The 15,077-nt window shown below is 37.7% G+C and overlaps 1 long non-coding RNA gene across 1 annotated transcript in view; it reads left to right on the plus strand.

Moving 5' to 3' along the window:
• LOC143687132 (uncharacterized) overlaps window positions 1–15,077 on the plus strand; it is a 74,744-nt gene that overhangs the window by 14,895 nt on the left and 44,772 nt on the right. Inside the window, exon 2 of the long non-coding RNA XR_013177438.1 lies at window positions 900–933. This is a non-coding gene — a long non-coding RNA (uncharacterized LOC143687132). The remainder of the gene's footprint in view (window positions 1–899; window positions 934–15,077) is intronic.

Genomic DNA, 15,077 nt, shown 5'->3' on the forward strand with positions numbered 1-15,077 from the left:
GATGAAAGCAACAAAACCCGGGGGAGAAGACCAGCAGACGCCAGACAAGTAACTTTCCATGTGACACAGATGTCCCAGATGCCAGCAACCTCTCTTCAGAGAAGGTATTTTCCTGTTGATGCCTTAATTTAGACATTTTCATTGCCTTAGAATAGTAATTTGTAGGCTAATGAATCCCCATTGTATGAGCCAACCCATTTCTGGTATATTGCATCCCTGCAGCTTTTGCAAACCAAAACAACTCTACCTTCATCCTATTTCCACCCATTGTGCCTTGCACAGTACCTATGGCAGAGATGGCTAGGAACTATATTCCCCAACCCTTCTGGTGTCTATGTGTAGCCATTGACTAGTTTTCACCAATGAAATGTGAGCAGGAGTAGAGAGCCTTACTGCATGGCCAATGACACATGCCTTTCCATTGTCTCCTTCTCCTTCTACCAGCTAGATACACATGACTACAGACTTCAGAAATGGTGATGCAAAAGATGAAAGGATTCTGGGTCCCTGATTCTCTGCCTGGGTGTGAGTCAGTTCACAACATCCTCTCCAAACTACTGTCGCTGAAAAATAAGTGCCTACTGTGTACAAAAAATAGATATTTTTAGGTCTTATTGTTTTTTGTTCAAGCATTATCTATATTACCCCCCTATATAAGAGCACCTAAAACAAATTTGTTGAATTAACAATGCAGGATCCTGCATAAAATTCCATTCATATCCTATTTCAGTCATGGTAGTTATTTAGGGAGAGGGATAAAAATTATGAAAAGCATGACTTGTTAATTAAGGCCAAGGTAAAAATATAGAGTAGGAAAATATTCAATGTCTAAGTTTCAACAGTCATGTGAGATGGCCATTTGTAGTTTTGCCTTCTAACAACCATTCTTCATTTTCCAGGTAACTTCCGGAAGAACATTACCAGTATCACCAGGTAACATTTCTTCGGTTGTATTTGGGGAGCCCACTATCTTCCAGCCTCCATCCAGGAGCACAAGATGGGGCTCACACTTCAAGCACTGTGCATGTGACTCACGAAATCCATCAGAATACCAAATTCCTTTTCCCTCAGTGATTGGTTCAGGCTTAGCATAAACCCAATTAATACAATTTCATCTCTGTAGCCACAAACCATTGTTTCAGGGATGGGTATGTGACCCTAGTTTGTCCATTCACGGTAAATTCATGGAATTGCACATAAGATATCAGGAAAAGATGCTTTTATGTCTAAAAGATGAAAGTGTGACATTGGAACTGCTGCAGCCGTCTTGCCTCTGAAAGGTGAGACCCTGTATGAAAATGACATTAACCCTGTGTGACGGAGCAATGCCAGGGACGGAGACAGATAATGTCCAGCCCCTACAGCCAAGTAGATGTGAAGCTAGCACTATCCCTGCATATTTCTCTTCTAGTAGACAAATTCTCTTAACTTAAACCAATTTGCTTTGTTTTGTTTTGTTTTTGTCACAGCTATAAAATTTCTGACTGATTTATCATAATAAGTTTTATGGTATAGGCAATATATCTGGCCACTTCTGGGTGCAGCTGGGAGTTTCCAATGTTATCTCCCTTTCCCATGATAAGTAGTCAAAAGCATTGAGCTAGAGAATAAGTTACTGAAAGCTATGATGTTGGAAATGGGAAGTTTGGGGCTATGCCAGGGCTTTATTCCCCATCTCCTACATAAAATCCATTAAAAGTCCTTCTCTAAGCCATCACAAATTTTAAGCAAGATTATTTGACAAGGGTATTTTCTCAATTTTATTTTCACTATGGCTTAAAGTACATTTTAAAACTTTGTATCTGATGGGCCATGGTGATTCAGCAGGCAGAGTTCTCACCTGCCTTGCTGGAGACCTAGGTTTGATTCCCCGTGCCTGCTCATGCAAAAAAAACACTTTGTACTTTAACTGCTTTACAACAAACAAGCTAAATAAAAACAAATATTTGCCATGTAAATGCAACTTCTTTTCAAGTTCCCTAGTCCTTGTGTGCCAGTTTGAATCTATTATGTACCTCAGAAAAATCATGTTTTAATCCTGAGCCAATGTTGTGGGGCAGCCAGTTCTTTTAATCCTGGTTCATATTTTAGGGTGGAAACTTTAGTTAGATTCTCTCCATGGAAATGTGATATACCCAATTGTAGGTATGACCTTTTGATTAGATGGAGATGTTGCTGACTACGCCCATTCCAGGTGGGTCTTGATTAGTTTACTAGAGTTCTTTAAAAACGGGAGCATTCTGGAGAGAACTGAGAGCAGAGCCAATTTAGGTGTTTGGAGAACAAAACAGAAATAGCCTGGGTGCTAAGCAAGAAATAGTCAAAACCTGAAGAGAAGAAATCTCTGGCCCAGGCAGATGCTAAACCAAGAGATGAAGCCCAGAGTTTTGTCCCGGAGAAGCTAAGTGAAGGCCCACAGTTGCTTAAAGAGGAAACCACTGGCATCAGAAACTGGAAGCAACGGAACCGGGAACTAGGACCAGTAGATGCCAGCCACGTGCATTTCCAGATGGCAGAGGGGTTCTGGACGGCATCAGCATTTGAGTGAAGGTACCCTCTTGTTGGTGCCTTAATTTGGACATTTTAATGGCTTTAGAACTGTAAACTTGTAACGTAATAAATCCCCCTTTTAAAAAGCCATTCCATTTCTGATACATTGCTTTCTGGCAGCTAAACAAATTAATATACCTCGCTTCTCACTTTTTTGCCACCCTATACATTTCTAAAGTTGCACCAACTAAAAGATGGGTTAAAAAATATTCTCAATCGAGGGAGCCCAAAGCCTGTCCAAAACAGCTTGACAAAATCAGAAGGTAATACCTAAGACTTGGATTCAAATTGGATTTACAATTTGATATCAAGGATATAGTGAATTGGAATTTGTGAATAGGATGCCAGTGACCGTTTTGGAGACTGTTGCCAAGGAAAACAACCAGGGTTTCATGTGATCTTTGAGGTATGCCTTGCTTGTTTCCTAGATCCACTTAAGGAACTTAGGAAAGAACCAAAACTAGGACTTGGAACATTCACCTGACATTCCTAAAGAAACAAGGGCTAGAATCTTTTTCTATAGACATTGTCAAATAAAACAACCAAACTTTTCTCTGCCTCCCACTCCCTAGACTGCAGTGTTATGTGACAATTAACAGATAGTTTAGTCCTGGTTTAGCTCACACAGCCTTTTCTCTAATTAACATCCCATATTCTTAAAGATCAGTTTCAGACAATCTTTTAAAGCAGGTAAGGAAAATGATTTGTTCTAGCTGCAGTGTAGGGGGTCATGAGTTCATATTCCATTTATGTCTCCAATAATTCTATTTGTTTCCTTTGCATTAGGTGATCCCAGTTAATGAATACTTCCATAGCAACAAAAGTCTGACAATAAACTGTCACCTTGATTTTCACATTTTCAAAGAAAAATCCCTCAATGGGAACCAAACCAGAAGTCTCTGCATTGAATATGCAATAATGGCTACAAGGTGAACAGTTTTTCAATTCCATTTTCTTAGCAACATCATTGACTGAGTCTTTTGGAAAGGAATTTAGATAAAATTTTTGGTCACATAACTTGTTTTTAGAGATTAAAATTTGGAATTGCCAGTTGTATATATGCACCTAAAGGACCTAGAAGAATATGTCAAACTGTAAACTGCTTGGGATTCTGGGAGACTATTGTGTTCTTTCTTCTTGATCTTTTCAGTTTTCTATATTGTACAATTAACTTTAAAGTTTGAAAGCAAATGGTTTAAAAACCAAAAAAGAAAGAAAAAATAATAATAATAAAAAGCAGGAAAAAAATAGATGAAAGGGAGAATTTATAGATAAAAAAGAGGCTTAAGAGAATATCAATTATTCACAAAGTTTGGGTCTTATTCAAATCACAATCCAAGCAAACAAAAGGAAAAAAATATTTTAAAAAATCATAGAAATCTGAATACTTGATGATTCTAATTATTAAGTTTTGTAGGTGTGATAACCCTTTTTCTTTCAAAAGTCTTTTTAAGATATACACTAAGGCATTTACAAATAAAATTATATAATGTTTGGATATGCTTCAAAATAATCCAATGTGGATGGGTATGGGTAATGGGTAAGATATGAAAGAAAAAATATTGACCATGTAATGATAGGTAAATTTGATCTAATTGTTATTCTCTCTAAAAACATGTATATAGGGCAATGCGACAGTGGCTCAGTGGCTCAGTGGCAGAATTCTTGCCTGCAGAGCCAGAGACCCGAGTTTGATTCCTGGAACCTGCCCATGCCGAAAAAAAAAAAAGAAAAAAAATATGGAGTTGCTTTTGAACCACACAGGGAATAAATTACTGTGGTGGCAATTTATTATATCCTGATACAATTGATTTATAAATACAATTTTATGTAAAAACTTCCATCCAGGGGTGTGCGGGTAGTTCAGTAGAAGAATTCTCGCCTGCCATGCAGGAGACCTAGGTTCGTTTCCCTTGCATTTCCCAAACAAACAAACAAACAAACAAACAAAAAATTCAACAAATGGTGCTGCAATAACGGAATACTCACATGGAAAAAGAATGAAATGTGACCCCCCCATACAGCATAAAATGAAAAACGAAAATTTCCATCCATTATGTCTCTGCTAATAATTGCATAGAGCTCTGAAAGCAGAAAATATTTACATAACCGAAAAAAGTACAAAATATTTCAGATACAGTAAATGCTTTAGAGCCTGAGTTCAAAGGACTTCTATTGCTACATCTTTTTGAAAAAAAATTTTTATTGACAAATCTTCACACACATATGCTGTCTACAGGAAACACATCTTAGACGCAAAGATAAACATAGGTTGAAAGTGAAAGGTTGGGAAAAGATATTTCATGCAAATAACAACCAGAAAAGAGCAGGAGTGGCTATACTAATATCCAACAAATTAGACTTCAAATGTAAAACAGTTAAAAGAGACGAAGAAGGACACTATATACTAATAAAAGAAACAATTCAACAAGAAGACATAACAATCATAAATATTTACGCACTGAACCAGAATGCCCCAAAATACGTGAGGAATACACTGCAAACACTGAAAAGGGAAATGGACACATATACCATAATAGTTGGAGACTTCAATTCACCACTCTCATCAATGGACAGAACATCTAGACAGAGGATCAATAAAGAAATAGAGAATCTGAATATTACTATAAATGAGCTAGACTTAACAGACATTTATAGGACATTACATCCCACAACAGCAGGATACACCTTTTTCTCAAGTGCTCATGGATCATTCTCAAAGATAGACCATATGCTGGGTCACAAAGTAAGTCTTAACAAATTTAAAAAGATTGAAATCACACACAACACTTTCTCGGATCATAAAGGAATGAAGTTGGAAATCAATAATAGGCGGAGTGCCAGAAAATTCACAAATACATGGAGGCTCAACAACACACTCTTAAACAACGAGTGGGTCAAAGAAGAAATTGCAAGAGAAATTAGTAAATACCTCGAGGCGAATGAAAACGAAGACACAACATATCAAAACCTATGGGACACAGCAAAGGCAGTGCTAAGAGGGAAATTTATTGCCCTAAATGCCTATATCAGAAAAGAAGAAAAGGCAAAAATGCAGGAATTAACTGTCCACTTGGAAGAACTGGAGAAAGAACAGCAAACTAACCCCAAAGCAAGCAAAAGGAAAGAAATAGCAAAGATTAGAGCAGAAATAAATGAAATTGAGAACATGAAAACAATAGAGAAAATCAATAAGACCAGAAGTTGGTTCTATGAGAAAATCAATAAGATTGATGGGCCCTTAGCAAGATTGACAAAAAGAAGAAGAGAGAGGATGCAAATAAATAAGATCAGAAATGGAAGAGGAGACATAACCACTGACCTCACAGAAATAAAGGAGGTAATAACAAGATACTATGAACAACTTTACGCTAATAAATACAACAATTTAGATGAAATGGACGGGTTCCTGGAAAGACATGAACAACCAACTTTGACTCAAGAAGAAATAGATGACCTCAACAAACCAATCACAAGTAAAGAAATTGAATCAGTCATTCAAAACCTTCCTAAAAAGAAAAGTCCAGGACCAGACGGCTTCACATGTGAATTCTATCAAACATTCCAGAAAGAATTAGTACCAACTCTCCTCAAACTCTTCAAAAAAATCGAAGTGGAGGGAAAGCTACCTAATTCATTCTATGAAGCCAACATCACCCTCATACCAAAACCAGGCAAAGATATTACAAAAAAAGAAAACTACAGACCAATCTCTCTAATGAATATAGATGCAAAAATCCTCAACAAAATTCTAGCAAATCGAATCCAACAACACATTAAAAGAATTATACATGATGACCAAGTAGGATTCATCCCAGGTATGCAAGGATGGTTCAACATAAGAAAATCAATTAATGTAATACACCATATCAACAAATCAAAGCAGAAAAATCACATGATCATCTCAATTGATGCAGAGAAGGCATTTGACAAGATTCAACATCCTTTCCTGTTGAAAACACTTCAAAGGATAGGAATACAAGGGAACTTCCTTAAAATGATAGAGGGAATATATGAAAAACCCACAGCTAATATCATCCTCAATGGGGAAAAATTGAAAACTTTCCCCCTAAGATCAGGAACAAGACAAGGATGTCCATTATCACCACTATTCTTCAACATCGTGTTGGAGGTTCTAGCCAGAGCAATTAGACAAGAAAAAGAAATACAAGGCATCAAAATTGGAAAGGAAGAAGTAAAATTATCACTGTTTGCAGATGATATGATACTATACATCGAAAACCCGGAAAAATCCACAACAAAACTACTAGAGCTAATAAATGAGTACAGCAAAGTAGCAGGTTACAAGATCAACATTCAAAAATCTGTAGCATTTCTATACACGAGCAATGAACAAGCTGAGGGGGAAATCAAGAAACGAATTCCATTTACAATTGCAACTAAAAGAATAAAATACCTAGGAATAAATTTAACTAAAGAGACAAAAAACCTATACAAAGAAAACTACAAGAAACTGTTAAAAGAAATCACAGAAGACCTAAATAGATGGAAGGGCATACCGTGTTCATGGATTGGAAGACTAAATATAGTTAAGATGTCAATCCTACCTAAATTGATTTACAGATTCAATGCAGTACCTATCAAAATCCCAACAACTTATTTTTCAGAAATAGAAAAACCAATAAGCAAATATATCTGGAAGGACAGGGTGCCCCGAATTGCTAAAAGTATCTTGAGGAAAAAAAACGAAGCTGGAGGTCTCACGCTGCCGGACTTTAAGGCATATTATGAAGCCACAGTGGTCAAAACAGCATGGTATTGGCATAAAGATAGATATATCGACCAATGGAATCTAATAGAGTGCTCAGATACAGACCCTCCCATCTATGGACATTTGATCTTTGATAAGGCAGTCAAGCCAACTCACCTGGGACAGAACAGTCTCTTCAATAAATGGTGCCTAGAGAACTGGATATCCATATGCAAAAGAATGAAAGAAGACCCGTATCTCACACCCTATACAAAAGTTAACTCAAAATGGATCAAAGATCTAAACATTAGGTCTAAGACCATAAAACATTTAGAGGAAAATGTAGGGAGATACCTTATGAAACTTACAATTGGAGGTGGTTTTATGGACCTTAAACCTAAAGCAAGAGCACTGAAGAAAGAAAGAAATGGGAGCTCCTCAAAATTAAACACTTTTGTGCATCAAAGAACTTCATCAAGAAAGTAAAAAGACAGCCTATACAATGGGAGACAATATTTGGAAACGACATATCAGATAAAGGTCTAGTATCCAGAATTTATAAAGAAATTGTCCAACTCAACAACAAAAAGACAGCCAACCCAATTACAAAATGGAAAAAAGACTTGAACAGACACCTCTCAGAAGAGGAAATACAAATGGCCAAAAGGCACATGAAGTGATGCTCAATGTCCCTGGCCATTAGAGAAATGCAATTCAAAACCACAATGAGATATCATCTCACACCCACCAGAATGGCCATTATCAACAAAACAGAAAATGACAAGTGCTGGAGAGGATGTGGAGAAAGAGGCACACTTATCCACTGTTGGTGGGAATGTCAAATGGTGCAACCACTGTGGAAGGCAGTCTGACGGTTCCTAAAAAAACTGAATATAGAATTGCCATATGACCCAGCAATACCATTGCTAGGTATCTACTCAAAAGACTTAAGGGCAAAGACACAAACGGACATTTGCACACCAATGTTTATAGCAGCGTTGTTTACAATTGCAAAGAGATGGAAACAGCCGAAATCTCCATCAACAGAAGAGTGGCTAAACAAACTGTGGTATATACATACGATGGAATATTATGCAGCTTTAAGACAGAATAAACTTATGAAGCATGTAATAACATGGATGGACCTAGAGAATATTATGCTGAGTGAGTCTAGCCAAAAACTAAAGGACAAATACTGTATGGTCCCACTGATATGAACCGACATTCGAGAATAAACTTGGAATATGTCATTGGTAACAGAGACCATCAGGAGTTAGAAACAGGGTAAGATAATGGGTAATTGGAGCTGAAGGGATACAGACTGTACAACAGGACTAGATACAAAAACTCAAAAATGGACAGCACAATAATACCTAATTGTAAAGTAATCATGTTAAAACACTGAATGAAGCTACATCTGAGCTATAGGGTTTTTTTTTTGTCTGTTTGTTTGTTTGTTTGTGTCTTTTTTTTTCCTTTTCTTTTTTTTACTATTATTATTATTTTTATTTTTTTCTCTATATTAACATTCTATATCTTTTTCTGTTGTTTTGCTAGTTCTTTTCCTAAATCGATGCAAATGTACTAAGAAATGATGATCATGCATCTATGTGATGATGTTAAGAATTAATGATTGCGTATGTAGAATGAAATGATTTCTAAATGTTGTGTTAATTTTTTTTCTTTAATTAATAAAAAATTATAAATAAATAAATAAAAGAAAGCTTCAAGGGAGCCTCTCTGCTTGGCTTGGAGCTATTCTCTAAACTCAAAAAAAAAAAACATTTTTATTGACAAATCTTCACACACATACATTCCATACATGACATACAATCAGTAGATCACAATATCATCACATAGTTCTATATTTATCATTCATCATCATTTGCATCACTCCAGAAAAAGAAATAAAAAAGAACAATGAAAAAACTCATATACACCATACTCCTTACCCCTCTCTTTCATTGACCACCAATATTTCAATCTACCCCATTTATTTTACCCCTTATCCCATTATTTATTTGTTTATTTATTATATATATATTTTTTTACTCATTTGTCCATACCCTGGACAAAAGGAGCATCAGACACAAGGTTTCCACAATCATACAGTCACATTGTAAAAGCTATATCATACATACAATCATCTTCAAGAATCAAGGCTACTGGAACACAGCTCAGCAGTTTCAGTTACTTCCCTCCAGCCATTCCAATACACCATAAACTAAAAAGAGATATCTATATAATGTGCTAAGAATAATCTCCAGGATAACCTCTCGACTCTGAAATCTCTCTGTTGTTATATCTTTTTGTACCAATTACCTTTCTTTTATGCAAAAAATATTTTGGGGTTAACCTCCCTCCCATTGTGTGAAACAAGAAAATACTTTGTAATGAATTAAATTCAAGAAAGATGAAAGCTATCAGCCACAAGAGACTTGAGCGCTGGCTGTTTTGAGAGTTTAAGGCTCCCATTTTCCAGCAGCTGTGTCTCATAAAGCCTTGACTGTGCTGCCAGGTAGAAGATGGGCCCTTGCAAGGAGAGCCCTGAAAATCCAGAGCTTCAGTAACTCAGCAAAAGCCCTAAGAGGATATCTCTCTAAATGTCTAAACTAAATGTTTCTACACTGATTTATCTGTGTATAATTTTAAAATGAAATACTCATATTTATTCCATTTTTCTAGAACATATTAATTGTGACTTTAAGGGGCCAACACATGGCCTCCCTCTCTTTCCTACTCCAGCAAATGAAGGAATCTGACAGATCAAGATCAAACCTTGTACTTTATTACTAATAAAAGTTAGAATAGAGGATGTAACTTGAATGTGCAAGCCTCAGTGGATTTCCTAACACTTTGCCCCAGAATTAAACTTATCCACAGAAAGTAACAGATAATTGTTATTGTATGCTTCTCCTGCAAAGGCATTTATTTCTTCACTCAGTAAGTGTCTACTATGTGCCAAATTTCATTCTAGGTGCTGAATTTTCAGCAGTGAACAAATCAAAGTCCCTACATTCATGGAGCTTACATTCTAACTAGTGGGGAGATAGATAATAAAATAACAAATATGTAACGAGAGATGAAGATGTTGCGTTCAATGAAAGCCATTGGAATAGTTAGAGCAAATGAGTGGTATGACTTAATTTATCTTTTAAAAAGATCGCACTGACCACGTGTAGACGGTTGTTTCAGTTTCCTAGGTTACACAAGGAAATATCTTGATATGGTTTGTCTTAAACAATGGGAATGTACTTGCTCACTGCTTTCAGGCTAAAAGAAAGTCCAAATCAAGGCAGTATCAAAGCGATGTTTTCTCCCCAAAGGCTGTGGTGTTCTGGAGCTGGCTGCTTCGGTCCTTGGTTCCTCTGTCACACAACAAGGCTCATAGTTTCATCTCCTGGTCTCTTCCTTCCCTTCCAAGTTCTGTTCTGTTTCAGCTTCCCACTTCTTGTAGCTTTCTCCCTCTGTCTGACGTTCATTCTACTACAAAGGACTTCAGTAACAGGATTAAGACCCATCCTGATCGAGGTGGGTTACACCTTCTTAACTAAAGTAATCTCATCAAAAGTTCCTATTTACAACTGGTTTACACCCTCAGGCCTGGATTAAATTTAAGAACATGTTTTTCTGGAATACACGTGGCTTCAAACCCCCACAATGGTCAAGGGTAGAAGCAGAATGACCAATACCACAATAATCCAGATGACAGATTTGTACCAAATGGCAATAGCGGAGGTGGTAAGAAGGGACTGGAGTGGGCATGTGTGTTGGCTTTCACTTGACCTTTCCTACCGTAATAGTCCTTCCTCCATAGGTCAGGGAGCCGATGTAAGTATTCTGGTAGTTATTGAGCATGTCTTATACAATTATACATTCCAGAATTGGAAACATAACTATAGAAAGTTTCAGAGACCCACTGGGAAAGGTAACTGAGCCAAAATTCCATTGGTCATCTGCCCTCCATAAACCAATACATCAACTGGTTGGTCACACTGATTTTTTTTGTCTCCAGAAATTAGTGTCAGGTCAGAGCTGTTGTCCACTGTTCCTGAAAAACCTGATTATTTCCCTTATACATAGTCATCCTGGTATATTCACACAGGAATCTTTGGGGAATGCTAAGGATACAAAATTTTAACAAAGAATAGGGTCCTTCAGGAGACACAGCCTCCTCTTTTTCAACAGGTTCTGGGTCTGTGAATTGGTTCAAGTCTTGGAATTGATTTGAGGGGCCACAACTCTCTATTTTGGCATTCCAAGTTGGACTCTTTTTCACTATCCCTAAAGTTTTTCCATTTATAGAGCTCAAATAAGACATTTGTCCATCTAAGTTCCAGGGACACTATGATCATCTAGTCAAGCCAAATGTCCTGCAAGTCAGACTATTCTGATCACTGCTTTAGCTCCATTGCTCATTACAGTAACTATGCTACCTTGTCTTTGGCAATTAAAAGCTACCACTTGGCTCCTGCCACCCTGGGATCCTATTATCCTTTCCATATAGGGACCCTAGTTCAATGGTCACAGTTCTCACTATACTTTCTGACCAGTAGAGAAGAGTCACCACAGAACTTGTCAAGGATGCTGGGGCACCCCTCACAAATGCATTTCTCACGTGGGAAAAAGTGGTCCCTCTGGATCCTCATGGGGTGGAGGAGCAGGTCTTACATGATAAAAACATCTAACATTCCATAAAGATAAATAATAGGGAGAACAAATGCTAAAATAAATTTAGTTTGAAATACTAGTGATCAATGAAAGTGAGGGGTAAGGGGTTTGGTAGGTATAATCTTTTTTTTTCTGTTTTCATCTTATTTCTTTTTCTATTGTTTTTTTATTTCTTTTTCTGAATTGATGCAAATGTTCTAAGAAATTATGAATATGCAACTAAGTGATGATATTGTGAATTACTGATTATATATGTTGGTGTTTTATTTGGTTTGTTAATTTTTTTTTAATAAATAAATTTTTTAAAAATATAACATTACAATATCTTTAAGCTTTTGAATGCCTTCCAAAGGATACAGAGGAATTACTGACATTTCAACATTACTAGTGTAGCTCCACCTTTGGATTCATATTTCAGTCAACCAACCAGCTTTTAGAGCCTCTTCCAGTCCTTCAAGCTAACATAATGAATTCAGAATCTCTGCTTAGTGAATTGCATCAGCCTGATGCAACTTTATTTTCCCTCCACCTTGATTACACACATATTCCTCAGATTTCTGTCAAAACAAATTGGCAAAATCACGCAATCTGAGAGCGGGGCGATACATTGTTCCTTCTACCAGGTTACACTTTGTACCTCACTCTTTGGGCCATTTAGGACTTGAGTCTGGATATAGGTCTAGAAACAAAGGGAGATGGTGAGGGTAGGACCTGAGGACGATCCTGTAATCTTGTAATCATGAAATAACTTATAAAGTAACTACCTCAGGGAAGATAATACAGGCTTGTCATGCAATGGGAGGCTAACCTCCTGAGGCACGGGTGGAAGGGCTGCTTCCACTGGCAAAGAAGTCTCAGTGGAATTTAGAGTCTCAAGGTCCCCAGCTTTATCCGAATCTGTCCCTATGTCCTGATCCCAATTTTTAGGATCCCTACTGTCTTAATTTGCCAGAGCTGATATTGCAAATATCACAAACTGGCTTTGATTGAAAGAACAAACATTTATTGTTTCACGGCTTCAGAAGCTACAAGTCTAAAGCCAAGGTGTCAGCAAGGCTATGTTTTCTCCTGGGAGGCTGTGGTATTTTGATGCTGCCTTCCAGCAATCCTTGATGTTCCTTGGTTTATATCTTTGTTTCCTGTCACACAAGAATGTCCTTTCCTTTTCCTTCCAGGTCCCCACTGACTTCTGGCTTCTGGCTCCTTCTTATGGCATTTTCTTCATTAGGCCTCCAGTAACCTAGCTTAAGACCCCCTCTCATTCAGTTGGGCTACATCTTAACTAAAAACAACATCTTCAAGAGGTCCTATTTACAACAGGGAGTGGAATGTGGATGAAAATTAAGAACATATATAAATCGGGGTGCAACATTCAAACTCCTACACATTCCTTCCCAACCAATGCCCTTATTTAACAGTGGGACCCTATGATGTTGGGAATTCAATTGACATTATAACTCATCCACCCACAGCATTAAGTTCTGTGTTTGGCTTTCAGAAACCTCAGCCTCATGGCTACAAGAAATAATGGTTTACCTCAGGGGAATCATAGAAGATTTCAGGTTCCTTGTGTGACGTTTGAGCTAATTTAAAGCCCTGAGCTTATAATTTTCTTTTCCCAAGTTCTCCGGTGAAGTTAGGAGCAACCAGACAACACCATAGGGCTTGTTTTCACTAAAATTTTCCATTAGCAGCAAATACTCAAACACCTAGAGCCTGACCTTGCATAGCACCTGATTAGGTGTCCAAAGGTGATAATTTGAGTAACTCTTTTGCCACTATATGACATGAACTACCAGTGACCCCTTTACCACTGGAAATATTGTCATTGATGCTTTTAAATTTAATCAGATCAGAGAAACAATTCTAGAAAACCCAAAACCAATTCAGAGAACTTATTCTTAAGGTTCTTTTTCTCTGGAATCACTCTCAGTACCAAATACTGTATCATTTAGAGTTTAATCAGAGAAGCAGAACAATTAAGAAATATTTATCTGTATCTATGTCTTTCTATCTGTCTATCTATCTATCTATTAAGGGATTTGTGTCGGGATTTGATTTTACACAATTGTGGGAGCTGGTTAACCAGTGTCTATAAGGCCTTTGCTGTTTTATCTGATGTTGAAGTTTGAAGCCCACAGAGCTGGCAGTTGGGAGCAGATGGTGGATACTAATGGGGGGATAACAAGATCAATCAGGAACCCACAAACATGCGCATTAGGACAGGTTGAAACTCATGACATTACTTGTTCCCTTTTATCATGATGGTGTGCGTGTCCTGCAGAAACCGAGGATATTCAGAGCTGCATACATACATGTGTCCAGGAGCCAAAAGCTCCTGGGAGGAAGATTCAGGGGAACATAGAGAACAGTTGCAGGTCCAGCTGCTAATGAAGTCATATAATGTGTGAGCTGCAAGACCACTATTGTTCCCCTTTGTTCTCACTGAAATAGACATTTACTCAAGATATGGATTTTCCTCCATTGCCTGCAGTGTCTCTGCTAGAACGACTATCCATAACTTGTAGTATTTACAAAGCATTGCTTGAAACCACACAGCATCACTTTAGACCAAGAAACCCATTTCATACAACTTGATGTAGCGATGGGCCTGGGCCTATGGAATTCGCTGGCCTTACCATGTTCCCCTTTATCTTGAAGCAGATGGCTAATTAGAGTACTGGAATTATCTTCTGCAGACTGGGGCATTGTCCTCTAAGATTCAGTAATCCCCTAAACCTGCATCCCATGTACGGTGCTCTTGCTGTCATGGAGAGGGGTCATAGGTCCAGGAATTAAGAGGTGAACGCAAGAGTGGATCCTGTCATTATTCCTCCTAGTGATACAGCAGCAAATATTTTGCTTCCTGTGTCGGTGATTTTAGGGTTTACAGGTCTCAAGGTCTTAGTTCCAAAGGGAGTAATGCTTCTACTAGAGGACACAACGATGAATCCCCTGAACTGGGCTTGAGGCTGCCACCCAGCCACTTTGAGCTCCTCATAACCGCGAATCAACAGGCAAAGGAGGAAATTACTGCACTATTGGAAGAGGAGGTAACTGATACTGAGTATAAAGAGGAATTGGGGTTGGTACTACATAAGAACTGAGGCGTGTGTATGTAATGCAGGAGATCATCTAGGATGCC

This window comes from Tamandua tetradactyla, chromosome 1, assembly GCF_023851605.1.
Source record: "Tamandua tetradactyla isolate mTamTet1 chromosome 1, mTamTet1.pri, whole genome shotgun sequence".
NCBI classification, from domain to species: domain Eukaryota; kingdom Metazoa; phylum Chordata; class Mammalia; order Pilosa; family Myrmecophagidae; genus Tamandua; species Tamandua tetradactyla.